This window comes from Oculina patagonica, chromosome 6, assembly GCF_052425735.1.
Source record: "Oculina patagonica isolate OP01 chromosome 6, crgOcupat, whole genome shotgun sequence".
In the NCBI taxonomy this organism is placed as follows: domain Eukaryota; kingdom Metazoa; phylum Cnidaria; class Anthozoa; order Scleractinia; family Oculinidae; genus Oculina; species Oculina patagonica.
Genome location: NC_135763.1, coordinates 32,997,122 through 33,025,073, shown reverse-complemented (window position 1 = coordinate 33,025,073; position 27,952 = coordinate 32,997,122). Strand labels below are relative to the sequence as shown.

Sequence of the window (27,952 nt, the reverse complement as noted above, 5' to 3'; positions counted from 1 at the left end):
TGTCGTCATCGTCGTCATCCTAATAGTGTCCAGGCCCATCGCCGCAAACAAAGTTGTACATTTCGGAAAGTCGAAACAGACTAACCGCTCTTGACAAAAGTTGTACATTTTGGAAAGTCGGAGCATTGCAGGGTGTTTTATAAGTTAAAACATCACTAAGTTATAATGGTTCACTTGAGCGCGAGTTTCAAATTAGAAAGCGCGATGACTTTGAGTAATTTGGCGCGATTTCATCATGGATGTAGAGAACGAAGCCGGTCGATCGCTCGATCTTCCGTGGTCGCTCTCAAGGGTCACCGGCGAGATGCTCGACCCTGGGAAACACTGGTATGTTGTTACGAAGGGCCTCTGTGGAATACAACCAACGAAGTTTGCGAAAAGCGACATTTTTCGCCGATTTCCAGACGAGATACGGTCCGTGGCACCCGCAAAGCTCAAGCCTGCCTCACGAGATTGCTCGTTCAACATGCAGCCGAACAACCTCTACGTTGTGTCTTCGTTTGGTCTTTGTGCTGGACTGCTTCGACAGCAAAAGTGCGGTTCAAATGGATTTGTCGCCTCACCAAAATTCATTCCCGTTGTGGACGCGGTAAATCGAATCGCTCTGGACGACTTTGATTCTGGCGGGAAAAACATAGATTCCCACTCGAAGCATGGCGCCGACGAATTGCAAAAGTTGCAGTCGAGAATCGCCGAACTGGAGTCTGAAATCAGGAAAATGGAGATGAATAGCTCCTGTTTGAATTCGTTTTTGCCTTCTTCGCCTCCATTTGCGGCATCTTCCCCATCTCATTCCCCAAGTGAGCCAGAGAGCATTAACAACAGCAGCAGTAGCAACAGCAGCGATAGCAGTGTTATTGAAGAGACATTGAATAGCTCCTCGCTGGGTCCAATTGCAAAGAAAAGAAAAGTGGCCCAAGAATGTAGAAAGGTCACTGACGAAATAGATGGGGTGTTGGAAAAGTACCACGAGTCCCTGGCCTGTGTTTTGGCGAACAGTTTGCTTTATGGCGGAGCCGAACAGAAAGACAAGGTATCAGAAACCATATCAGAGGTAGTGAATTTGGTGATGAATGCAAATGGCACCAAAAAAGCTTTGTCAGAGTTGCTTGTTCCCGAGACATACCCGCGGTTTTTGCAAGGCATGAGAGTACCAGACTGGGTTCTGCTCTATTTTAAATTACAAGCCAAATTACCAGATGCTGCATGGCAAACACGGCTAAATCTCACTCAGCTTGGAAGAAGTGGGGTAAGTAAAACAGTTCCCAACAAAAAAATTTGTATCAATAAACCCAAAGGTCCCCTTCTTGCCCCACCCCTCCCCCCCCAATCCAACCCCTTCATAGACATTTCCCCTATAGTGGGAAATTTGATGCATACTTTGCCACAAGGCCTCTTCAAACCAAGATTGTTTTCTTCTTGCAAATAACAGTTAGTCATCAGACCAAAATATGCTCATGTCTGACGAAATCCCAAGTGTGGTCGGACATGATGTCTGGACACTTTTTTTGATCTTAAATCATTTCACGGCAACAATGAATAAAATTCACCCTTTTTGGTGATGGCCAACCACATTTTTGTTTTGGCCGACCAAGATGGTGTCTTAAAGTAGGACATTTGTCCTTTTTAAGTGAAATAAAATTATTTGCAGCCCTGCAGTATTGAAACATGTTTAATTATTATCAGTTACGTGATAATTAATTTGCATCTGATTTTCTTTGATCGAGATCGATTAATTGAACTTTTGTTTTAGTTCAGTTAGAAACGGGTGTGTTACAGTAATGGTTCATTCCTTGAGAAATTGCAGAACATTCCACAAACGTGTGGTTTACTCCCTTGCTTCAGTTCAAATCTATGACACATTAAACCATTTTGGCTTTCCTTGTAAGGTTCAAACTCAAATTATTGTGAGTCATTTTTACTCCATTATACCAGGTAACCAATGAACATTTTATGTTTTCTTTCAGCGTTCCAGTGATACTGCAGTTCTTTTGAGCAAGAATGATATTAGGGCTGTGAAAAAACTTGTTTTCAAAGTTGTGCGAAGAACCATGTCCATTCAAAAGATGGGCACAGAATTTCATTCATATGGTGTGGACCTGGCATCTGTGTTAGTGTGGGCAATTAGAGAGCAGCGTCTATTCTCCTCTGATACAGACACAATGGAATTTAACATAAAACTTGATGGACGTCCACTTGGAGGTAAAACAGTGAGATAATAAAGCTCGAAAGGATGATATTTGATATGTTTACTGTATATATTTCATAAAATGCCGTGGCGTTTAAATTAAATTTTTTGTGATTCGAGTGTGGCATTTATTCGAGGGCGGCGTTTATTTAAGTTTCTTGCTAATTTAAGTTTCTTGCTAACAATAGTATGGTAATTGAACATTTGAATTTCAAAAACAGAAAAAAGTGTTTTGTTACTTGTCTGAAAACTAAGATGTTTTTTTATATCTTAAAACATTGTTACAATCAAGGAAAATATTTTTTGAGGCTTCCTCAAACTGGATTATTACTGCATTTGCTTTTTTACTCTATTACTGAAATAAACGCTGCATTATGTGCGGCGTTTATTCGAGGGCGGCGTTAATTATTATTTCTGCCTTAATATGTGGTGTTTCTTTGAGGGTGGCATTTATGCGAGGGAGACGTTTAATTCAATAAATACGTTATTCCTGTATTAATTCTGTGCCTAATAAAATATCAGCACATGTACATGCCAAAAGCACTCTCCACTGTTTTGCTGTATATACTTAATATGTATAATATCAATATACCATTTTTTTTAGGCAAAAAACAAGTGGCTATTGGGATTGTGCCCATGAACTTTGGTAACAAAAGTCCAGAAAGTGCTCTTTCTGTGTATCCAGTTGCCATTGCTAATTGTGCAGAAGAGAGGTATGGTTTGTGAAATATAGATTGCAAAAAGCTTATTACACCTTAGAAAACCTTAATAGAAGTAGTCATTAGTATTTTTCAGGCATTCTACACAATTTGTATATGCAAAAAAGCACAAGAAATGTCAATTATCGTACATGCTTTGACATTTTCGAACAAAGCTCTCCTGTTTTACTGATTTGAACTATTTCCATTCTTCACAAGTAATCCAGAACTTTGTTTCTTTAATAATATCATTCCAGAGAACAAATAACTCAGCTGATCTCGAACCTGAATAGCCAAAAAGCAAAAATTAAGAAGACCGGGGTTATGGTAGATGGAAAAAAGTACAACATCAACTTTACAGGTATGCAATCACTCAAATGTTGAAGTGTCTATGGTAATGCATGGCTCCAGCTGGGGGTGTTTTGTAACAACTTATTAAGAAACAGATACCAGTTTTGTCATAGTTTGATGCTTAGCTTGCTAATTCTGTTGCATTTTTTTGCAGTTACTCTAGATTATAAAGCCCTTCTGCTTTTACTGCAGAGAGGTGATGATAAAGACTTTGTCCTTCAAGTAGCAAAGGATTGGGTGAATTTTGTTTCCTCTGTGATGCTGTAAGGGTAAATATCATTTTAACCTAAGTTAGAAATGTTTATAAGCACATTTCATTTTGCAAAATTCTGTTAAAGACAATGTCGTAAAATGTAGATATTGTCAAACAGCATGCATGCCTCATAGGGTTTTAATTTTGACAAAAATGGTGAATAGTATGTTTAAACTAAATGTGACCTTTCACGCGATTTTAGGGCTTAAGGATTTAGGCGTGAAACGTGACTTTTTTTTCTATTCACGGTGCGTGAATTGCGAATTTCACGCCGTGAAAATATAATTTCACTCCGTGTTCACGCCAGGAGTGAAATATTTCACGGCAGGCGTGAATTCGTTTGAGAAACGTGAATTATTTTTCTCGCACCGTGCAATCATCAGGAGAGAAACACGCCGTGAAATTGTTGAACCTGAGACTTGTCGTGAAACCAGTCGCATGATTGCACGTTTCAAAATCTCAATAGCGAAGCGGGCGAATCAGACGTGACCAAGACTCAGACAAGCAAACCGAAATGGCGCATGATTTTCCTAAAACACTTTCTGAGACAGCTGGTATTCCTAAAACACTTTTATAAATCAAAAACTTCGCCTAGATTCCTTCTATTTATCTCAGAACACGCTGATGTGTTTTCATTTGCATTCTATTTTTAGACCTTGCGCGCTTCGCTCGACAGACTGAAGTTATCAGTGCACGCTGAGTTCAAAACAAGTATTTCAAAAAAAGAGTTCACGCGATGGTATAAATCTAGCGGATGAATTTAATTCGATAAAACAAAGTACTTCACACCCGGGCTTCACATGAGAAGGAATTTTTAGGTCGAACCAAATGAATTGGGTTCTAAGATACTGTTTATTCGATAATACATGTATCTACTGTGTTGGATCACTGTTCAGGAATGTTGAAAGTTTTGCGTGCTGGCGAAACGGATAGAACATGTTATTCAATCGCAATACAGTGCGTTAGTCAATTGAGCGTGGAAACTATTATTTAAAAACGTCATTCACAAAATGCAGTTTGCCGTACGAAAAGTAGTCAAGGTACATCATTTGAATCAGGCCTTTCGGATGGCTTCGATGACGTTCTGCAGCGTTCTCAAATGTGCAGACTGACAAATACAGCTGGTTTGCAGAACAGTGTACAAACGCAGGCTGTAACTTTTTTGCATGATAAGCGTATGAAATACTGTCAACCGTAAAAGGAAACATTCCCCGATTATATTGACAACATCTGGTTTGTTTTGAAAACACGAATGATCACGTTGTGTTTTGGTAGAAAACAATTATCTGTCATTTTGCTGAGCCACAAGAATTAGAAATGTTCACTCTACTAAACGTAGTTGTAAAACTTAAAACTTGCGTGTAGAGAGTTCTCTATTCATATTCTGCTGTCACTTAATTTTGATACCCCGCGATACAAAACCTGTCAAAACGTTTTTCGTCGAATCTTCAAATGTTGCGTGACAGCCTTTTCCTCGCACAAGCAGACAAAACAGCATTCGTAATTTCATTGATACACAATTTGCATAATAGAAAACTTGAAATTCGCTCAAAACTATTTCAGTGCGAGTATTTGTAATTGTAACCTCGAAGTTTGACGAAAAAAGTAACGAAATGTTATGACCAGCTCTTCTTCATGAAGAAGAAACTACGAAACGAGACAATTGTGCGTTGGCACCGCGGAGTCTAGTAATATCGACACGGCCAGATCTTAATCTCTATAGTTAAAAAGTTTTGAAAACGTTTTTCACTCCTTTGTCCAAAAGCTTCAAAGGATGAGAACTTCAATGGTCTATTTGAGAAGAATGAACCGTGGCAATAGCGTGAAAACCGGGGCAACCAATTTTATACGAGATCGAGTCATGGTTTGTTTACCCGCGGTGCCGCCGTCTTTGAACTCCAGTATTTTAGCGATTTCGTTTCATACGAAAATTGTACATGTATGCAGATGAAAGTAAATGCTGCATCTGTCGTGCAAAGGTAAGACTTTCGTGGGCAACCTACATGTAACATGTTTTTGATATTTTTTTTAATCCGTGCTTCCGAAACATAGGAAAACAAACAAATCAATTTTTGAGATAACAGTACTTAAATTACGTTTCGTGAATGAAAGACCACTCTGACTAGGGACTCTGTAAAGTGCGGATACGGACAGCGGATGCGGACGGCGGACGGCGGACGGCGGACGGCGGACGGCGGACGGCGGACGGCGGACGGCAAAAAAAAAAATTCAAAAAATAAAATAAAAAAATTAAAAATAATTAAAATTATTTTTTCTCAAAGGGTTCTTCTGATTGGTTCACAGCGCGGGCAAGGTTCTCCTATCTCTTCCCACAGGCCACGGTAACGCTTTCGTGAGTTTCATTTCGCGGCGAGACGAACGAACCCATGACAGTTTTGCTCTCCAAAATCGATGTAGTTCGCTCACAAACCGATTTTTGAAAGGGAAAATAAGCAGTGGAATTGAAGGCCTTGAAGTTCTCCAAAAGGCGAGTATTCATTCTCCATATTGACAAAGTGAAGTTATAGTTTTATGACCGTGGTTTGTCAATCGTTGTTTGTGTATTCGCACTGATTTCACGCCATTGCGGTTAACTGCAAGTCGGCGCTTTACAGACTCGATTTATCCTTTCAAACGCCTTGCTTCTCTGCTACTTTTCTCCAAACTCGAATACTACTTATCGCCATTCAAGAAAATGAGATGCTTTATTTAAAAACAGTCAAATTAATTCTCGGAATATTGTGCCTTGTGCAGGCGACCGAAGTACATAAGCTTATTTCAGCTTCATTCAAGTTTCCCTTTGCAAACTATTTATCAAAACAAAATACTGTGGAAATCAACATTGACGTTTTTGACTCGTTAAATACAAATCCCAGCCTGCAAATAAATATATATACTACCATTTTCATTTTTGGAGCGACCGTGAAAGGCAAACTTTTTTTGCGTTTTCTCACGTGTAAAACATTCAAGTTTGTCTAGACAAACTGTCGCGTTTTACAAGTAAACCATTCAACGTGGGTGTCGGTAAAATGCCGACTCGGGTCGGGGCCGGGGCCGAGGTTGGGGTCAATTTTTTAATTCTTTTTTTTTTTAAATTGACTGATTCACTGAAAAATTCACAGAAAAAAATATAAAGTTTATATTAGCGTGTGGGTCATTTCGAGTCGAAAAAAAGAGCATTTTCTTCACAAATTCGGCACAAATCTTGATCCTTATAAGATCAAGAGTAAGAGAAGCATTTTAGTTGAGGTCTAACAGGCGAGAGGTGAAATTTAACTTTTACAGTTTAGCGATAAGATGTTGTTTACTTCTCTGTAATCGAATATTTTACACCCGCTTATAATGTTACGTGCATAGCTATCTTTTTACGTCCGTCTTTCGACAGCATCTTTCGACGTGCTGTTTGAAATGAGCCAATTAACACCGATGAATACCCTTGTTGGTTTCACCCACAAGGTCAAAAGGTCATTCTGGTGGGCTGTAATTGGCGGACTTCGATCCGTGTTGTTTGTTTTAACTAACCGCTATGCACTAACACTGAAAGCGGGTGTGATACTTTCTCGTCAGCATAACCTCAATTAAAATGTCTTTCCGCATTTCGGTCACGCAAATTGGAGAAATGGCTAGAACAGGGTTCAATTTGTTTTCGGACTCCCAAAATGTTTTCGGACTCCAAATTTTTTTGTTTATTAAACAAGTAATCAGTCTGTTTTGCTTAATAAACAAGTTTGACTAGTGAAAGTTGCTTATTAAACAAAAAAGACCCTATTTTTTAATTGATAGACAAAAAAGGTGGTATATTTTGTTTATTACACAAAAAATTTTTGCTTATTAAACAAAAACCCCGCACGCTTTTTGCTTATTAAACAAAAGTTTCACAACATTTTGTGGACACGAAAATTTTTACCTTCGGCCGCCATTACATACAAAAATAATTGAGAGGAAAAACAACGCTACGGATGAATCATTATTTTAAAAACATACATATTAGAAGTCTCTACTGCTAAATCATTCCACTGAGGGAAAACAAAGGCATGAGTTCCCTTTTAGGAAGAATATTTTCCAAAAGTTTGACTACGCGACGCGATCGATCGGCTGCGTTCAACGAGCTGCTTGTTGGATGTTCAAGTTTTAAATCGGAAACGAGCCCTCTTCATTTTATTAATTACAAAATAAAAACATCAAGAGATTTCTAAAAGCAGAAAGAACCGGGGATTTGAATGAAGATGGCCTGTTTGTCGTCGAGTTAGTCGGTGATATTAGATCTATTTTATAAACGACGAAATGAACAACTTTCTAGCGATGTGTTTTACGCCGGTCATGAAATTTGCACTTTGCAGCGTTATGTGGGAAAAATAATTAGGCTCAACTCCGTGCAAAACCTCGGCAGAAATGGATAAATCATTGTGAAATGAAAAACTTTTAACAGAAGACTTGTCTGCTGCATCCTATTTAAGCGACCTTTCTTTTTCTGGAAGAATATTTTCCATGCATTAAACGTTGTGCGATTTCGCGGCGAGCGATCGGCGATGCCGGAACGAGCTGCAAAGTCGAAAGTTTTTAAGCGATTCCTAGCAAATAAGGAGCTTTTTAAAGGCAGCAAGAACGGAAGATTTAAATAAACACAGCCCTATAAATATAAAGTCGTAGTATTCAATATGCAGTCGAGATAGCCGGTGATAAAATCTATTTTTAGACACGTTGACAAAATAAACAGCAGAGCTAGCTGTCATGTCTAACGATTCAACCGGCAGACAGGGAAAATTACCACGGTCAGAAAAAAAATTCTTTTCGCGTCAACTTTCAAAATTTGGGCTGAATTCCAGTGCAAAAGCTCGAAAGGACTTAAAATTCCTAGGTTCATTAAAATTGAGCGGAGTTTTCATTCAAGAACTGTATGTATGAAGCGTAAACAATGTCTAGCTAGCGATTACTTTCACCGCGGACTTTTTTACAACAGACTTCAGCGCCTTTTGTTTATTAATTAAAAAAAGGTATAGGCATTTTTAGTTATCAAACAAAAGTGCCACAACATTTTACGAACCTCATGCAGTCACGAGTACGGTGAAATCGATCTTGCAAAAGAAAACAACGTATAAATGTCATACATATAGACAGCTAATTAGAGTCACCAGTTTTCTTGAAAATATTTATAGGTTTTAACCAAAACGTGGCACGTTTTGTTTATTAAACAAGTAACTTTTGCTTATTAAACAATTTGCTTTTCAACCGAAAACAGGTCATAACAGTCTAGTTTGCAAACACATTCTTATCTTCATGCAGCTACGTAACTACGGACATAAGCCTAAATATTTGCGAGCAAAAACAACGCAATCATTTCACCCGAATTTTAATAATACAATGAGGTAAAGAGTTTTCTGAATGTAGCAAAAATGGGTCACTTTATTCTGGACAGGGCGAAATAAACAGCAGCGTGGTTTGTATATCTCCGCGATTCGCACGAAAGTTTTCTTTACCACGGTCTGAAATCAAGTTTGTACTTAACGCGACAACTGGACAAATTTGAACTGAATTAAACTTATGTGCCAAGTGTCGGTGAAGTAAAATTTAAATAGAGAAAAGGAACTGAAGAAAGCGAAAACTAGTGTGAAAACGTTACTGAAAAGAAACTCAAGTTTTCAGTTCAGTGTTGACTTCTCGACGCGACTGAAACGAACACTTCGGTTTGATGAATAGAATTTAAAAGAAAGATAAAAACTCGCGGCTTCTTGCAATTCGTCGAGTTCGTTCGTACTGTAAAATTGACTTATGTGCAGACAATGTACACAGGAGAATATTCATTCAAAAAACAATCAAAATAGACTTGTAAAATCTGAGAACACATTCGATTCCTAAACCAGAAATATTTACGAGAAGATGGATCAAGAGATAAAATGTGTGAAGTTTTAACGCATTCCGTCGAAATGGATTTTGGAAATGAAAGCTGGTGTTTAATTTGACGGGCAATCTGCTGGCCAAAGATTTAAAACAGTTCATCGCACAAGAATTTATTTGTACTTATTTTTATACGCTGCCCAAAATAATGATAACAAAAACAATCAAAACAGATCAGACTTGTGAAATCTGAGGACACATTCGTTATTTACGCGAAGATCGATCAAGAGATAAAATGTGTTCTTCGGTGCGTTTCCGCTTAATTAAAAAACACACGTTCAGTAGAACAGAAAAATAGCAATACAGTTATTAAAAAGGCTTTTACTACTCATGTAAACAAAGTCTTTTCACTGAAAGAGTTTTAGTTTGAATCAGGATTCCTATTTGAAAAGCAACTGTCACAAAACTCGCCGGCTAAGAAAACGCGAGAAAAGGTCGTTTTGTTAAATCTAATTGCCCTTTATTTTGAGCGAAAGTAGCTACAGAAACTTTTAACACATTTGGAGATTTTCGAATGATCGTTTCGAGCGATCGTTTTGCCGGGTAGAAAAAAAAAAAACAGAGCTTGACAACTAGAAGCAGTTTACAGTTTTCGTTCCCGCCAAAATGCTTTGCGCGGGAAAAATTTCAGACAGCTTTTAAAAAAGCTTCGGCAATTAAATTCAACACGACAATGAAAATACAATTATTTTGGTTATCAACCCACACTTTTAATAAACTTCAATATCAACTGACTGATCGAGAGAACAAATATGAGACATATGAGCTCACCTCTTAACAAGTCACTGACATCAGGGCAACGGCGCGGCGTCCTTAGCACAGAAATCTATGCACGTCTGTAGATTCTTTATAAGTTGTCTTTCCCTTTAAATATTTAAACTGTCATCAGTGATTTGACCAGCTAAAAGTGATATGACTTGCATTTTCTTTGTTATACGCTTACAAACACTTGTCCGGCCTGGTACATGTACGTATTGAACAGTGTCCAGCACTCCGTTAGTAAGTCTTGCTTGCAAACAGATCAAAACGAATAGTTCTCAACTAAAATTGTTTTAAAGTTCGCTCTTGTTTTCTCGAATACGGTTGTCCCGGAACTCGCATTATAAGTCGTGTATGCACGTGTAGATTTCAACGGCGGTTCACCTGTTCACCTAAAAAAATGACGACGAATTAAGTCCAATCAGCAAATTGCAGAATAGGCCATGTCAACAAATCTCGATTCCCCGACTGAGTTGAAGAAGGCAATATTTCTCCAATTTAACCAATTTTCGTAGCGAAAACATTTGCACAAATGTCGCCACCGCCGCTAAGTAAAGCACAGAACTGTCGACTAGCCGAAAAGCTTTCCAATGTTCACCGATCATGTTCATCGTTAAACCGTTGAATTGCGAACACGCTGCTTTGATCGCTAATGGCGCGTCCATAGTCACCAATGACAGCGCTTGCTGTCATAAAGGCACGTGACGGGAACCAATCACGGTGCTCGCTGTCAGGTGTCAGTCACAGATTTGGATGACACGCCTATAATGATGAACCCATTGAGTTCCCTCAATCGGTAGAGCTCTGGAAAGTTTTTCGGCTAGTCGACAGTTCTGTGCTTAGCGGCGGTGGCGACATTTGTGCAAATGTTTTCGCTACGAAAATTGGAGAAATAGTGCCTTCTTCAACTCAGTCGGGGAATCGAGATTTGTTGACATGGCCTATTCTGCAATTTGCTGATTGGACTTAATTCGTCGTCATTTTTTTAGGTGAACAGGTGAACCGCCGTTGAAATCTACACGTGCATACACGACTTATAATGCGAGTTCCGGGACAACCGTATTCGAGAAAACAAGAGCGAACTTTAAAACAATTTTAGTTGAGAACTATTCGTTTTGATCTGTTTGCAAGCAAGACTTACTAACGGAGTGCTGGACACTGTTCAATACGTACATGTACCAGGCCGGACAAGTGTTTGTAAGCGTATAACAAAGAAAAGGCAAGTCATATCACTTTTAGCTGGTCAAATCACTGATGACAGTTTAAATATTTATAATGGTAATAGGACTGAGTGGAGTCCAATTCGGTCTGTAATCATACGAGTGATTAACAAAATCGTACGACCGCGAAGCGGGAGTCCGATTTGTTTAATCACGAGTATGATTACAGACAGAATTGGACGACACGAAGTCCTGTTACCAATTAATCAAAACTATGACAAAATTTGAGAAACAAACTAACCTTTAGTCAAATGGTTTAACGTTTTTATAAAAACTGAAAAACATAACAGTTTACTCAACAAAATGCACAACAACAGCGCGCGCAAAATGACGCGTACTGTCCAATTACACAGGCATGACGCGTAAACTGTCCTATTACACTGTCCAATTACAAGCATGACGCGTAAACTGTCCTATTACACTGTCCAATTACAAGCATGACGCGTACACTGTCCTATTAGTGCTCAAATCGGGCTGCTGATAACCAATCACCGATCGAGAATTTTGTTATAGTTTTGATTAAAAGGGAAAGACAACTTATAAAGAATCTACAGACGTGCATAGATTTCTGTGCTAAGGACGCCGCGCCGTTGCCCTGATGTCAGTGACTTGTTAAGAGGTGAGCTCATATGTCTCATATTTGTTCTCTCGATCAGTCAGTTGATATTGAAGTTTATTAAAAGTGTGGGTTGATAACCAAAATAATTGTATTTTCATTGTCGTGTTGAATTTAATTGCCGAAGCTTTTTTAAAAGCTGTCTGAAATTTTTCCCGCGCAAAGCATTTTGGCGGGAACGAAAACTGTAAACTGCTTCTAGTTGTCAAGCTCTGTTTTTTTTTTTTCTACCCGGCAAAACGATCGCTCGAAACGATCATTCGAAAATCTCCAAATGTGTTAAAAGTTTCTGTAGCTACTTTCGCTCAAAATAAAGGGCAATTAGATTTAACAAAACGACCTTTTCTCGCGTTTTCTTAGCCGGCGAGTTTTGTGACAGTTGCTTTTCAAATAGGAATCCTGATTCAAACTAAAACTCTTTCAGTGAAAAGACTTTGTTTACATGAGTAGTAAAAGCCTTTTTAATAACTGTATTGCTATTTTTCTGTTCTACTGAACGTGTGTTTTTTAATTAAGCGGAAACGCACCGAAGAACACATTTTATCTCTTGATCGATCTTCGCGTAAATAACGAATGTGTCCTCAGATTTCACAAGTCTGATCTGTTTTGATTGTTTTTGTTATCATTATTTTGGGCAGCGTATAAAAATAAGTACAAATAAATTCTTGTGCGATGAACTGTTTTAAATCTTTGGCCAGCAGATTGCCCGTCAAATTAAACACCAGCTTTCATTTCCAAAATCCATTTCGACGGAATGCGTTAAAACTTCACACATTTTATCTCTTGATCCATCTTCTCGTAAATATTTCTGGTTTAGGAATCGAATGTGTTCTCAGATTTTACAAGTCTATTTTGATTGTTTTTTGAATGAATATTCTCCTGTGTACATTGTCTGCACATAAGTCAATTTTACAGTACGAACGAACTCGACGAATTGCAAGAAGCCGCGAGTTTTTATCTTTCTTTTAAATTCTATTCATCAAACCGAAGTGTTCGTTTCAGTCGCGTCGAGAAGTCAACACTGAACTGAAAACTTGAGTTTCTTTTCAGTAACGTTTTCACACTAGTTTTCGCTTTCTTCAGTTCCTTTTCTCTATTTAAATTTTACTTCACCGACACTTGGCACATAAGTTTAATTCAGTTCAAATTTGTCCAGTTGTCGCGTTAAGTACAAACTTGATTTCAGACCGTGGTAAAGAAAACTTTCGTGCGAATCGCGGAGATATACAAACCACGCTGCTGTTTATTTCGCCCTGTCCAGAATAAAGTGACCCATTTTTGCTACATTCAGAAAACTCTTTACCTCATTGTATTATTAAAATTCGGGTGAAATGATTGCGTTGTTTTTGCTCGCAAATATTTAGGCTTATGTCCGTAGTTACGTAGCTGCATGAAGATAAGAATGTGTTTGCAAACTAGACTGTTATGACCTGTTTTCGGTTGAAAAGCAAATTGTTTAATAAGCAAAAGTTACTTGTTTAATAAACAAAACGTGCCACGTTTTGGTTAAAACCTATAAATATTTTCAAGAAAACTGGTGACTCTAATTAGCTGTCTATATGTATGACATTTATACGTTGTTTTCTTTTGCAAGATCGATTTCACCGTACTCGTGACTGCATGAGGTTCGTAAAATGTTGTGGCACTTTTGTTTGATAACTAAAAATGCCTATACCTTTTTTTAATTAATAAACAAAAGGCGCTGAAGTCTGTTGTAAAAAAGTCCGCGGTGAAAGTAATCGCTAGCTAGACATTGTTTACGCTTCATACATACAGTTCTTGAATGAAAACTCCGCTCAATTTTAATGAACCTAGGAATTTTAAGTCCTTTCGAGCTTTTGCACTGGAATTCAGCCCAAATTTTGAAAGTTGACGCGAAAAGAATTTTTTTTTCTGACCGTGGTAATTTTCCCTGTCTGCCGGTTGAATCGTTAGACATGACAGCTAGCTCTGCTGTTTATTTTGTCAACGTGTCTAAAAATAGATTTTATCACCGGCTATCTCGACTGCATATTGAATACTACGACTTTATATTTATAGGGCTGTGTTTATTTAAATCTTCCGTTCTTGCTGCCTTTAAAAAGCTCCTTATTTGCTAGGAATCGCTTAAAAACTTTCGACTTTGCAGCTCGTTCCGGCATCGCCGATCGCTCGCCGCGAAATCGCACAACGTTTAATGCATGGAAAATATTCTTCCAGAAAAAGAAAGGTCGCTTAAATAGGATGCAGCAGACAAGTCTTCTGTTAAAAGTTTTTCATTTCACAATGATTTATCCATTTCTGCCGAGGTTTTGCACGGAGTTGAGCCTAATCATTTTTCCCACATAAAGCTGCAAAGTGCAAATTTCATGACCGGCGTAAAACACATCGCTAGAAAGTTGTTCATTTCGTCTTTTATAAAATAGATCTAATATCACCGACTAACTCGACGACAAACAGGCCATCTTCATTCAAATCCCCGGTTCTTTCTGCTTTTAGAAATCTCTTGATGTTTTTATTTTGTAATTAATAAAATGAAGAGGGCTCGTTTCCGATTTAAAACTTGAACATCCAACAAGCAGCTCGTTGAACGCAGCCGATCGATCGCGTCGCGTAGTCAAATTTTTGGAAAATATTCTTCCTAAAAGAGAACTCATGCCTTTGTTTTCCCTCAGTGGAATGATTTAGCAGTAGAGACTTCTAATATGTATATTTTTAAAATAATGATTCATCCGCAGCGTTGTTTTTCCTCTCAATATTTTTGTATGTAATGGCGGCCGAAGGTAAAAATTTTCGTGTCCACAAAATGTTGTGAAACTTTTGTTTAATAAGCAAAAAGCGCGCGGGGTTTTTGTTTAATAAGCAAAAAATTTTTGTGTAATAAACAAAATATACCACCTTTTTTGTCTATCAATTAAAAAATAGGGTCTTTTTTGTTTAATAAGCAACTTTCACTAGTCAAACTTGTTTATTAAGCAAAACAGACTGATTACTTGTTTAATAAACAAAAAAATTTGGAGTCCGAAAACATTTTGGGAGTCCGAAAACAAATTGAACCCTGTTCTAGATACCTCCACTTATATTTAAAACAATAACAGAATTTAGAAACTTAAAGATTGCGAGACATGTTAATGCGAGCTTCGCTGTCTAAACAAAACAATTCTGCTTCCTTATAAATATTTTTTTGGATACGAAAGGCGGCTTTATTTTAACGGTATAAACCTGAATTAATTTTCTCTTGCTACACAAACGCATGGGCAATAAGATTTTAACCTAAGAAAAGTTTATGCTGTGTTGGCGAGGAGATAGCGCTCAGAAAGAAGTCGGCAGAGAATTCTATCCGCCAAGCTGTCGCCTGTTAGACCACAAATTTCTTCTTTTATACTCTTGATCTTATAAGGATCAAGATTTGTGCCAAATTTGTGAAGAAAATGCTCTTTTTTTCGACTCGAAATGACCCACACGCTAATATAAACTTTATATTTTTTTCTGTGAATTTTTCAGTGAATCAGTCAATTAAAACAAAACAAGAACTGCAAGCAGTTTATAATCGTGCGGGTAATGTTTGACCTCCTGACCTCTTTCAGTGCTTTGGCTTAAAGGCACGGCACCGCACAGTAAAATATTTAGAAAAGCAGTCACTTGAGAAACACACAAGTCGTGTTTGCGTTAGTCACGGAGTGAACGTGACATGAATTTCCTTTACCACGTCATCTTTTTCTTTTTAAAACCACATGCCTAGCCGGAAAAATGCCTGCTTACGCATGCAAATATTTATTTTGTTCCGAATGTTCAATAAAATAACCCAAACCAGTTCATTTAAAAGAAAGCCAAATCACGCCAAAATAAAGAGTAGACTAAGGCCATCCCATTGTATTTCTCCGTTCAGCGGATGAGGTGTATCCCGTGCTTTGACACATTCTTGCTGAGCTTGCAACTTACATTTCGATAACGTTTCGATTCTCAAAATACCGTAAACTCAAAACAAAAATTGGGATATCCAGAAAATAAGTCGTTGTTTTGCAATATTTAACACGTTCTGGCTAAATTGTACGACTTATACTCGCTCCGAGCCAAACGCTTGAGTAACACAACAATAAGTATTTCACACAAACAGAGCGCGGAGTATTCAAACAGAAAATAGGTGAATGATTATTTATAGCTACAAGCGAGAGATCGCGTGACATGGGTCTGACGTAGTGGTAGTTTTAAATAGCTTGGACATGTCCAAGCGGTCTTTGTTTTCTCTATGTGATTATATTCAGCCCTCTCTTCTTGTAAAATATGGAATGAAACAAAATTATACATTTCAGAGAGCAGAGTGTTCATGTTAAACGCGAGTGATCGGCTGATCGCTACGGTTTTGAAATCTGTCATGACCTAATGGTTCTTTATTTAGCTTGCACCACTTGTACATGTCAAACTGCGTTGTTTTGCAGTATTCAGTACAGTCCGGGTACGTAATACGGCGTTTTGTTTTCACTCTGAGTCAAACGCTTCAATAAAACAGTTCTTCCTCATAAAATTTCTTTAAAGTGGAGTCTGGCTGAAAAAAGTGCACTGCAGTGACGCTTGCAGTTTCCGGCGAAGACAAAATTGCGTGAATGACGTACTAGTAGTGTTTACTACGAAAATAGCTTTCACAATTTGAATATTTAGTGCTCGCTCTGAGACAAACGTAAGAATCTCCAAAAAGATGTTTCAGATTGATTTTTTTTTTCAAGATAAGACCAAGAAATGTTTCGAAAAGTATTTGAATTTCGAAAGTTTTGAAGCCGTAAAAATTGTGCGTGTCTGAGCCGTGGAATTTATTAATTGGTATTGCGTTCACAATATTAAAATAGTTTGGACATGGCAAAGAAAGCAAGATTTTGCAATGCGAATCTCCAGTACTCGCTCCAAGTCAAGACTTAAAAGCCGGACACAAAAATATATATATATATTTCGCGTTTAACAGAGCATAGAGTACTCGTAAAATTAGACGGGAATGATTTTGTAACACAGCTTCCAGGGAGTGAACATTAAAACTTGTACGATTTGAACGTAATATTTTGCAAGTAATGAAAACTTGCGTGACCGTTACCAAGGGATCTGCTGGGCCGCGAGGTTCTGGAACGATTTACCGACAAAAAAAAAAAAAAAACGACAAAATCTGACACAGATTATGAATCGGGCCCAGGCCCCGCCCGATTAAAAATTAAAAAAGTGACCCCAACCTCGGCCCCGGCCCGAGTCGGCGTTTTACCGACACCCACGTTGAATGGTTTACTTGTAAAACCACAGGTAACCAAAGCGTACTATGAGAGTTTGTATGGATGTACTAAGAAGGCTTGTATGGATTTGAAATAAAGTCGAGAAAAATATCCCTTTTTACCGGTGAAAAGTTATGATGAAACTTTAAACCTTACCTGGTGTCACGTTTTTGTATTTCTAGTGCTTTAGAAAGTCGTATGCGCGATTTTCGTCTTAACCGTCTGTTGCGTACTTTATTTCAAATCCATACAAGCCTTCTTAGTACATCCATACAAACTCTCATAGTACGCTTTGGTTACCTGTGGTTTTACAAGTCGGTCGCCTGCACAAGGCACAATATTCCGAGAATTAATTTGACTGTTTTTAAATAAAGCATCTCATTTTCTTGAATGGCGATAAGTAGTATTCGAGTTTGGAGAAAAGTAGCAGAGAAGCAAGGCGTTTGAAAGGATAAATCGAGTCTGTAAAGCGCCGACTTGCAGTTAACCGCAATGGCGTGAAATCAGTGCGAATACACAAACAACGATTGACAAACCACGGTCATAAAACTATAACTTCACTTTGTCAATATGGAGAATGAATACTCGGCTTTTGGAGAACTTCAAGGCCTTCAATTCCACTGCTTATTTTCCCTTTCAAAAATCGGTTTGTGAGCAACTACATCGATTTTGGAGAGCAAAACTGTCATGGGTTCGTTCGTCTCGCCGCGAAATGAAACTCACGAAAGCGTTACCGTGGCCTGTGGGAAGAGATAGGAGAACCTTGCCCGCGCTGTGAACCAATCAGAAGAACCCTTTGAGAAAAAATAATTTTAATTATTTTTAATTTTTTTATTTTATTTTTTGAATTTTTTTTTGCCATCCGCCATCCGCCATCCGCCGTCCGCATCCGCCGTCCGTATCCGCACTTTACAGAGTCCCCTCTGACTAGACTATCTAGTATAAACGCTGCTGTTTAGAAGACACAGGCAATAACGCACGGTTCTTTATTTCTTAGCATTTGCATTTGATATTTGGAACCGATAACAGCGATTTCATTTTAATACTTTCAGTGCTCAGAGCGGTCATTTGCAAGTTATTTTTAGTTAACAGATGCTGGATTTACAGATAGCGTGATCTTTTTAATTCAGAGTGATCATGCTTGTTATTATAAGGCGTGAAAATAAACTTTTTACGGCGTGAATTGTTTCACGGCGTGAAAAATTCACGCCGTGAATTTGCTCCGGCCAGAGACTTCGTGTAATATTTCACGGTTGCCGTGACTTTTTTCACGGCGTGCTCACGGTGTGTTGGAGAAATTTCACGCACATTCCAGTCATTTTTTTCGTTTTCTCGGCCCGAACCGTGAAAATAGCCATAGCGTGAAATTTGGATAAGCCCTAAAATCGCGTGAAAGGCCACAAATTGTGTAATATGCCTGGTAGGGATGCAAATGTCATGGAGTTGATCCCGATGAAACTTGTCTTGACTGCCTGAGATCCAAGGCAAACATTGGCAGGTAAGTATTCTTTTCAAGTCATTCCAGCAGATTGCCATATACGGCACATAACTGAGAGCCAGTGACTTAAAAAAAAAAAGACTGATTTCATGACTCTGAAATTGAACCCCCTTTGCATGTATCATGGTATCAATAGACTGAGTCTTAAAACAGATTTGATACAATCATGTGGATGTCAGACATCGAGTTGTAGATGCTTTTGTCAAAGACCCAGAATAAGCAAGTGTCCCACAGTAAAAAGTCAATTTATAAGAGCACTTCCAAAAAATAGACCCATTGCAGGTTATACATTTGATTATGAAAGTGGCTATAATTTTATTTACTTTCTTTTTTATTGATTGTTTAGTTTATTTTTCGGAAAGTTTGCTGTTTAAGAGTTTTGGCAATAAAATCATTTAAATTTATTTAACCATCTAATATTTAAACCAGTTAGTTTTGATGTAATGTTGCGACTAAGACTTGTCTTTTAGGTGTACAGGTTTACGTGATGACCTGACATTTCTTCTGGAAGAAGAACTGAGCAGTATCAATCTGTGCTCTCTCCACTGTGAGATGCGAAATTGTGAGCAACTGCTGGGGTCATTGGGTCTATTTGCCTACCGCGTGGGCTCTCTGGATAATCTTAATGAAGCTTTGTCTGACCATGGGCCGGAAAGTTGTAAAGGGTTCCCACGGGTGAAAATTAAAATGACACCTGGTCAGCAGACAGACGTTGAAAGAAAAAACATAAAAGTGGCATCATTTTCTGGTTAGTTTTTTGCTTGTTTAGTTAAACCTTTAATTTGAATATTATCGCATGCACCTCATTGATATTTTATGTGCAAGCATGAGATCAATTTTTAAATTGGTAGGGGAGCTCTTCTATACAATAAACCATTGACATAAGTCAGTCTGTGTCATGTGTAATATATATGTATATTGAGAAAATTCAATTTAAACAAAAAAATTTTTGTTGACTTACTATCAAGTGTGTTCATTTCAATTTATATTTTTTTGAGTTCACGAGTGATCTCTATATCAATACTTTGTGAATTTTATCATTGCTTTCCTGCTACTTATTAATTGTCTCAAGATCCTATCTTTATTGCCTCGGTTGTTCTTTGTTTTATGTCACTGGTGAGTTTCACAGGTTTTTCATAAACCGCTACGTACGGTATTAACTCAGTATATTAGAAGCAAAGGAAAAGCCTTTTATTAGTTCTTACCAATATATTGGGTAATACAATATTGTACACAGGATCATTTGAGAGAAAAGTTTTGAAGAATTTTGAAAGCATTGTGGAGAGATCCCTCCCATTGGAAAAAGTCACGAACTTTTATAAACAATGCTCTGGTTCAGGGAATCAAGTAATCCTGGATTACATCACCTTTTTTGAAGAGAGAAAAAGAGTAAGTTCCTTATTATTAAGTTTCATTTATTAAAAAACTATTACACTTAGCAGTCCTTGGACTGAATTATGTGACTGTATTATTACAATTTTATAAAAATGTATAAAAACTGTATATATTAAACTAATATATAATCCTTTTAGCTTTGCAAAAAGCTAAAAAAAATTATTTTTAGGCAACTGAAAAATAATGGCAGGTTAGCAACTTTAATGTCTGACTAGTCCTGTTGATTCACCAGTTTGTTGAATGATGTAAGATGGATTATATTATTTTGCAGTATCTTACTGACATCTTGGAAAGTGGCAAAATAACCAGAGACTATGGTGTAAGACAGGAAACAGTGAAAATTGAGAAAGGAAGTGGTACGAAGTTTAAGACTTTTATTGTTTATTTATTGTTGTTTGTTTGTTTATTCAGCCAAATTAAAGGCAAATTTTCCAAAAAACAAGCATCAAATCATTAGAACCTTCATAATAGAACATCAAGGAATGGATGATATGTGTTTGCTAAAATGATGTTGAGGTTTCATTGTATTAAACAACACTGCCCTTGCAAAATGAATTTATAGCTTTCTGTCTATGTCTGGAAATTTCCAGAAATTTCTAGAATTTGACAGCTTTCTACCAGAATCGAATTCCAGTTTTTTTCTAGAAAAGATTTTTCTAGTTTTTGGAAGCCTTAGATTCTTTCAAAAGCTGGAAATAGCTTGAAATAAGACACTTAATCTTTGTGACGCCAGAAAATGACAGCTTTTTCCAGGTTACATATCTATCAGAAAACTGGAAAAAACTAGAAGATGTACTTACTGAAAGGAGTAAAAATAACAAATGCACTTGAATTTCCAGCTTTTTTCCAGTTTCCAATACCTAGTTGACAGTAACTGAACCACTCAACAAAACATATTTCCAGTTCAAGTTACTCACTTTATTTACTCATTTCTAGTGTGCATTCACGTTTCCATGTCGAAGCAAAGAATTAAGTCTACAAAGTCAAACATTGCTGTTAAAAGATTTAAGTTTCCTGTCTAGTATAAAGCTTATCGGAATATTCCTTTTACGCTTACCACAATTTCACAAGCCCGAATACTCTAACTCCTTTCATTCGGTCGCGATCGAACCAGACTCAAGTTGAAATCATTATATTTATAGGACAATTATTACGAAAGCAGAACGATGTTATCGCAGTGTCAAACATCAATATAATGACGAATTACTTTGCTATTGATCAATGTTCACCTTTCAAAGGAAATGTTCCACTGACTCTCACACGGGAATGGTCATTCTTCCATTCTTGGCTCAATACTTCTGATATATACACTCATGTCGATCGAACAAATGACTCGCAGTGATTCAGCAAATACTAATTTTCCCAACAACTTGATGACGAACAAAATGCTTGCAGGTACAAAATAACGTTAGGAAATATTTCAAAAGATAGTTTGTTGCAGATGCACAATATTTCCTTCTCAGGAGAATCACTTCTGTCAGATAATTTTTTGCTATAAAGCAGTTGTATTCCGCCATGTTTTCGTAGACAAGCGTGAGTCACGTGGTTAAACGTTGGCCTAGTTCCCAGGTTTTCTCTTCTTGTTGTAAACAAACATGGCGGCGTTTGCAAATGGATGTGACAAACGGATAAACCAAACTTTAAAAGCTTACAGATCGAGCTTAGAATGTATTTCTTAGTTAAAGAAATTAGTGTGATTTCTTTTGCCAAGATGTGAAGGCTTAATCAAGGGGAAGGCCCTATCATGTTGAACTGTGGCTCTTCATTACTGCTCAACGAACGAAAAATTTCACACGTTGGATGGCAGCCAATCCTTAAGAAGCGGCGTTCCTTTCCTTTGTAGAAGTGATAGCTGTGATCAAACGTTTCCGCCAAATTTGAATTTGGAAGACTTACACGCTTTCAGTGAGATATTCATTTCAGCTCGTTTTCTGCACGGATGTTTTGAATGTAGATCTTTACCTCTTCATCGTGTTTTTCTTCGCTTCGAGCCATGTTAAGTAATGTCAAATACCAGTACGTTGTTGTTCACTGGGGAACTTGGGGAATCGAAGTTTAATTGTCTACAAAGATCGTGGTCAAAGATCATCTCAACATTAAAGAAGGAGATGCATGCTCACTTCTGATCAGGAAACCCATCCAGTGACCAAGAGATCAGTCATGTTTGAAGGAGTATTTTGGGAGTATTCGGTGAGTATGTGTACATACAGTTTCTTAAAGGTCTAGAGGACAAAGTTTCATTTTGGGGTTCGTGAAGTTGTCTGTTTGACCATACTTGAAATGAGCGTGCAAATGCCACGTGGCCTGCATGGCCTCATCTCGAGACAGTTTATTAACTTTTACTTAATTTTTCACTGAACTCATGATCTGAGGCAGTTATATTTAATTCTTCACTAAATGTTCCATAAAAGCTTTATTCACCGAACTTTGGTTTTTCCACGATTTCATAACCTCATTTGCAAAACAACTGACATTCTGATCCTGTGGATAAAGACACCAAAAAATGGCAGCAAACATTGATGTTGAAGAAAGTACCAGGCTTTTTTTTATATTTTAGAAGGCCTATGTAAGATCCCTGTTTTATTTCTTGTCAGTTTGAATTAAAAAAGCTCAAATTTACAGGCTACAAATGAATTTTGCTCTTGCTTATCTGGACTCCATCATGCATTATGTAGTTAACTGTTATCATGCACATTACAGTGTACATAATACTACCTGTATCCCTAAGTGGTGGCAAATAGAAGTTTTGTCTTTTAATAAAGTCTTGTACTTGATTGCAAACACATGTAACCCTGCATGCATCAACATTAATTTTCATTTGACTGTTTTTTTCTTCAGGCACTGTATTAAAGAAATATGCATTTGAAGGATCAACCAGGTCATTTGTGAGGAAGACCTTAGTCTGCTTCTTTAAAATAAAGAAAATAGCTTCAAGGCAAAGAACAGGAATGGACAATAAGGAAAGGAGCATAGAAAACAGCTATGGAAAAACTCTTTCTTCTCAATTTTTTAAATTTTTCAAAGTCTATGGTGTATATTTTATAGGATATTGATTTCACATGTTTTAATCTTTTAAGTAGGAATAAATCCAGTTTTTGTTGGCAAAATGGTGACTGGTGTTTTTGCTGGCATGTGACTGATAAAAAACAAGATAGTTTTTACTTGCGATGGTGTTCTTTGAAATCATGTAAAGAGGATTAGGAAGGGACCTGAAGCTATTTAACATCCCGCTGGAATAATACTAGTAAAAGCTGGAATTATTCTGGAAACATCTGGAATTTTCTAGAAAAAACTGGAAATGAAAATTTTTCTGATCCTGCAATCATTATGTTCTTTGCTAGAATTTTCTAGAAAAATCTGGAAAACTGCATATGTAATAAGCTGGAAAAAGCTGGAAACAACCTGATTTCATGCTAAATTAAAATGTCTGGAAAAAGCTGACAAATTCTGGCCTAATTAGCATGTTTCATTAACATTCTAGAATTTTCTAGAATTTTCCAGAAAATAAAACTGGTTAATTCTAGAAATTTCTAGAATTTTTTTCTAGGAAATTTCTAGAAAAATTCTAGAAATTCCTAGACTTTTCCAGATTTGTTTTGATATAGGCAGATATCGATGTTTCATTATAGTTAGATTTTAATTTTTGATTTAGATTTTCATCAGAGTTACATTTACCTACCGGTAAACAGTATTAAGTTAAGATACAACAGGAATGGTCTTCCTTTATTCTGATTTTACAGTGTTAAATATGATTGCTTTTTCAGATTTTGAAAAGTTCTTAACCGACCAGATAAGAGAATGGGACGAAAAGGAAAGGGAGGTTGAGGCCAAGTTTCTCCAACTAAGCAGTGTGGTAAATGATAAGCTTGAGGTTGTTCCAAGTCGGCCTAAAAAAAGAAAGAAGACAAAGGCAACCCAACCAAAAGTCCTGCAAGACCCTTTTGCTAGCTATGCAGCTGAACTCCAAATTGCATTTTTCAAAAAGGCACACTGAGAAATTCTGCCCTCGTTTACATACACTTTGTATCTGTTCAAACTGTTGGGGCTGATTCACTAAACATCAAAGTTAATTTATTTTAGGTTTTATGCTATGATACCGGTACATGTCATATATGACACGACAAGACTCATTTTTCTATAACTTGTAGGTCTGCATAGACTGGAGAGATATTGCGTTAACAATACGCGATCAAATATTTGAGGAAGATGACGAATACCTCATTGACATTCATGATGTAAAGGTAAACATGCAGCTTGTTATAAGGCTCTGTTTAATTTAAAATGTGCCTTAGTAAAGATTAAAAGCCAAGCTCCTATCATTTTGCAGATGAGCTCTGCTTATTTTCTTTAATGCATACAATTAGGTTAATTTAGGTAAAGTATAACCTTTTGTAAAATATGCTGTCAATAACCTTTTCCATATAAAGCCAAGTATTTTTAATTCTTAGCCACTCTCTACTGAAGAAGCCCAAGGGGGTGAAATATTGATTGCAAAAATCTTATTACTGCTGACCATGAGCCTTATAATATATTCACATTCATCTTACTGATTTATTTTTTTGGGTGAAATTTCAGTGTAAAGAATGGGGATTTCTCTTGAAGAAGCTCTTTGGAATGCATCTTGGAACAGGGGATTATGGCCATCTGATTATTGACCACAGTGCCATGCTGCTTCGCCAGTTTGGTTCTTTTTATAAGTACTCTGGGCAAGGCTTTGAAGCATCCCACAAGATACATCGAAGCCTTTATTCAAGGGCAACTAACCATGATGCATCAGCACCAGGACAGTCTTGTAAGTCAATTTTCATTGTGTAAGGGTCATGATAATAGAAGTGAGAAATGTGTGCATGTTATATTATTTGAAATTTCCTTTGATGGGATTTTCCGTTTTGATTAATGCATGTTAATTTACATAATACTTCTGATACTTCAGAAACAATCCACTGTAAAACAAATAACAAAAAAACTCTATTCACCTGGGGTTGTTTTTGAAACTTTCAGCCATTTATAACTCTACCTTTTTGAGGTATCACCAATTTAGTGTTTAAAAATATAAGCTTGGATCCTGTTTCTGGTCCAATCTCAGAAGATGCAAACTCGCTCTAGTACCTCACCATCAACTCTTCATTCTATCAAGGCCTGCACTTCCTAACCCCTTAGTAATATATCCTTTGAAGGCTTTTTCCAAAACATACATTGCAGTGGTAGACAAGACTAAATTATAATTGCTGTCTGTTTCGTACATAAATGTTACAGTGGATCAAATTTTGACACACTGGTTTGCAACAATGCTGCTGTCATTACGGTATGCTATTCGTGAAGCCAAGAAGTGTATTATTTCTGGTGAGTATACTTTTAATGCCATTCAACTTTTAGCTTACTATAAATTTGGGATAGAATTCTTTTTTGTTTACATTGCAACACAAGAAAATTATTTCTTTGGTGTGCTTAATCAATCCGCTTTAAAAGTTTTAAGATGAGACTTAGTGGAGTTCATCGCCCGGATGTTGTGTTTGTTTTTCAAAGTTGGTCCCAGGTATTCCAACTCATAGGTTCTTGCTATTCGATCCATTACTTACATTCCCTGTTGTGAGTTTCCCTTTAGAATCTGATTTCTCTTCTTGACATGTAAAAAATTCTCCAAAACTGTCGTGTAAAGCCATAAGTTAGAATTTACGGTGACAAGTAAAACTGCCAACTTAAATGATGGGCAAATTCAATCCCTTTTATTCATGGTGATAAAATCTTAGCAGGTTTTTTGTGACCATGCAACCACTTCATCTATATTTGCTTTTATTATGCACATACTAAGATATATTCATGACAGGCTCCTAAAAACATCTCTATGTTTATATAAGAATTAAGTAATCCTATTGGTCAAATCATTTTTTCACACTATTGAAGAATATCCTATAAACATTTCACCAACTGAGATGTTTTAAAATTTATTTGTTGCAAAAAATTGTGACAAAAAAACTTATACATTTTAGAAGAAGCATTTTAATGTTTCTTTCCTCCAGCAAGGCAAAAACAAAGCCACATTAATCTGCATTGGAAAGCGCGTGGGAAACATCTTTTTAATATCAGTTGTGTTACATTCTAGGAAAGAAAACATTCACCTTTCGTGGATGTGGTTGGAAGGCCATTGACATTCAAATGTGGTCAGAAGAACACCATGAATGGATTTTTACAATTGACAACTTGTTCACCCAGATATTTGGAGGTGACTTCTTGAAATATTATTATGATAAAACCCAGGGGAAACTTGTTGATGAGCCTATCTTGTCTACCCTTGTGGAGTACAACCATGATCAGTGGGAGAGTACATACCTGGAGAAAAAAGGGAAGTTTTCTAAAAAAGTAGAAACAGAATCTCCTACTCCCAAGCAGAGTCAGGTTTCCAAAAAGCTGGATTTTACTATTAATAAAAGTTCAGCTCATTCCACCAAAATTGATAATGTTTCATCGAGTGAGTCTACAGACTCACCATGTGTTGAAACTAATTCTTCCAAAGAGTCAGTTATCATTATTGATGAGGAAGAAGAGGTGGAGCTAACAAGCATCCACAGAAATGTTGGGGCACAAAAGCCTTGTTCGCCTTTGTCTTCTGCCATATCCTCAGCATCAACAAGAGCTGAGTTAGCTGCATTGGATACTTTAATCCCCCCAGTATCCTCTACCAATGGTTCTGTTATTCTTCAGGCTGAGGTGATGTACAATGATTTAGTTGTCACAGATCCCTTCAAACTGGTTCAGCGTCCATCTGAAGCAGTTCTCCAGTCAGTGGAAAAACTCCTTTATGATGAGAAACAGAAGGGAAACAAACCATCTGCTGTTCAGATTCGGTGCTTTGGCAGATTCTCAGAAGAGGGGTTGAGGATTCTTAGAAAGTTTTGTTCCATTCGTGAGACCAAGCACAAAGTGGCTGGCGAAGCAAGATGGCTGTCTGAAGTTAATTGCACAGGAAGAGAGGTTGCACTACTTCAATCAGTGCTCTGGAATTTGCCAGTGACAAGCACAATTTTAAGATTTTGTCGCAAATCCATTGATGTTATTTCCTTTTCTGATCTGGCTGAAGAAAGGTACATTGACAGTTTTGTCATTGATGTGTGTGTTGGCAAATTTGTTGCGGAAAGTATCGCCCAGGGTCAGAACGACACAATTTCCTTTCCAACGGAATTCTTCCAGTGGATGATGGTTAAAGACAAACCTTTTAAGATAAAGGAGCTGAAAGCTCATGCCTCACAAATAGCACAGTTAGACAACCTGCAGCAAATTCTTGTGCCTGTCTTCATGGTGAATCATTGGGGGTTAATCTATGTTGACCTTGCTAGTCAGATGTTGTATTTTGATGATGGGCTAACTTCTCAGATGCCTTCAACAGCCCTTCCATGTGTAAAAGAGGCACTGAATCTCCTTTTTGAATTATGTCCTCAACATTCATCCCTCAAAACGAAATTTTGGCACTCAACCCGAAGTTTCCAGCGGTTTGGAATGCCATCGCAAGTACCCATTGATAAAAGGATGATTGGAGTCGGCAGTTGTGGAATAGGAGTCATTATGGCTGCAAGAGACTTCATCAGAGATGGTCCAGCCACTGTTAATAACATCAAGTGGCGATATTGCAACATGCATATCTATAGGAAAGATCTCATGCTGCAGATTCTCAAGTGGGGTGGACATTATAAATAGAAGGATTCCATAGTTGTCGCTTCTGTGTTCTCATCACTGTAACAAATACCTGAGGCTTTCAGACAAATTACCTTTTTTGTTTACCATTTCTGTGCTCTCTGGGGTAGCAGATACCTGAGGGTTTCAGACAAGTTTTTCCATTTTTTTACTGTTTCT

General features: G+C 37.4%; 1 protein-coding gene, 1 long non-coding RNA gene and 1 pseudogene across 3 annotated transcripts in view; 2 read left to right on the top strand and 1 right to left on the bottom strand.

Moving 5' to 3' along the window:
- The window catches only part of LOC144656658 (uncharacterized), a 523,850-nt gene that overhangs the window by 166,963 nt on the left and 328,935 nt on the right, over positions 1-27,952 (top strand). The window lies entirely within an intron of this gene.
- LOC144656631 (uncharacterized) overlaps positions 1-27,952 on the bottom strand; it is a 144,400-nt gene that overhangs the window by 84,622 nt on the left and 31,826 nt on the right. The window lies entirely within an intron of this gene.
- LOC144656457 (uncharacterized) lies at positions 77-27,796 on the top strand (annotated as a pseudogene). Its single transcript, XR_013571307.1, has 14 exons — positions 77-1,249; positions 1,968-2,202; positions 2,793-2,901; positions 3,144-3,247; positions 3,392-3,506; positions 18,636-18,709; positions 19,180-19,457; positions 19,947-20,098; positions 20,376-20,460; positions 23,869-24,089; positions 24,253-24,345; positions 24,680-24,896; positions 25,361-25,447; positions 26,208-27,796. The product of XR_013571307.1 is annotated as an uncharacterized LOC144656457 (transcript).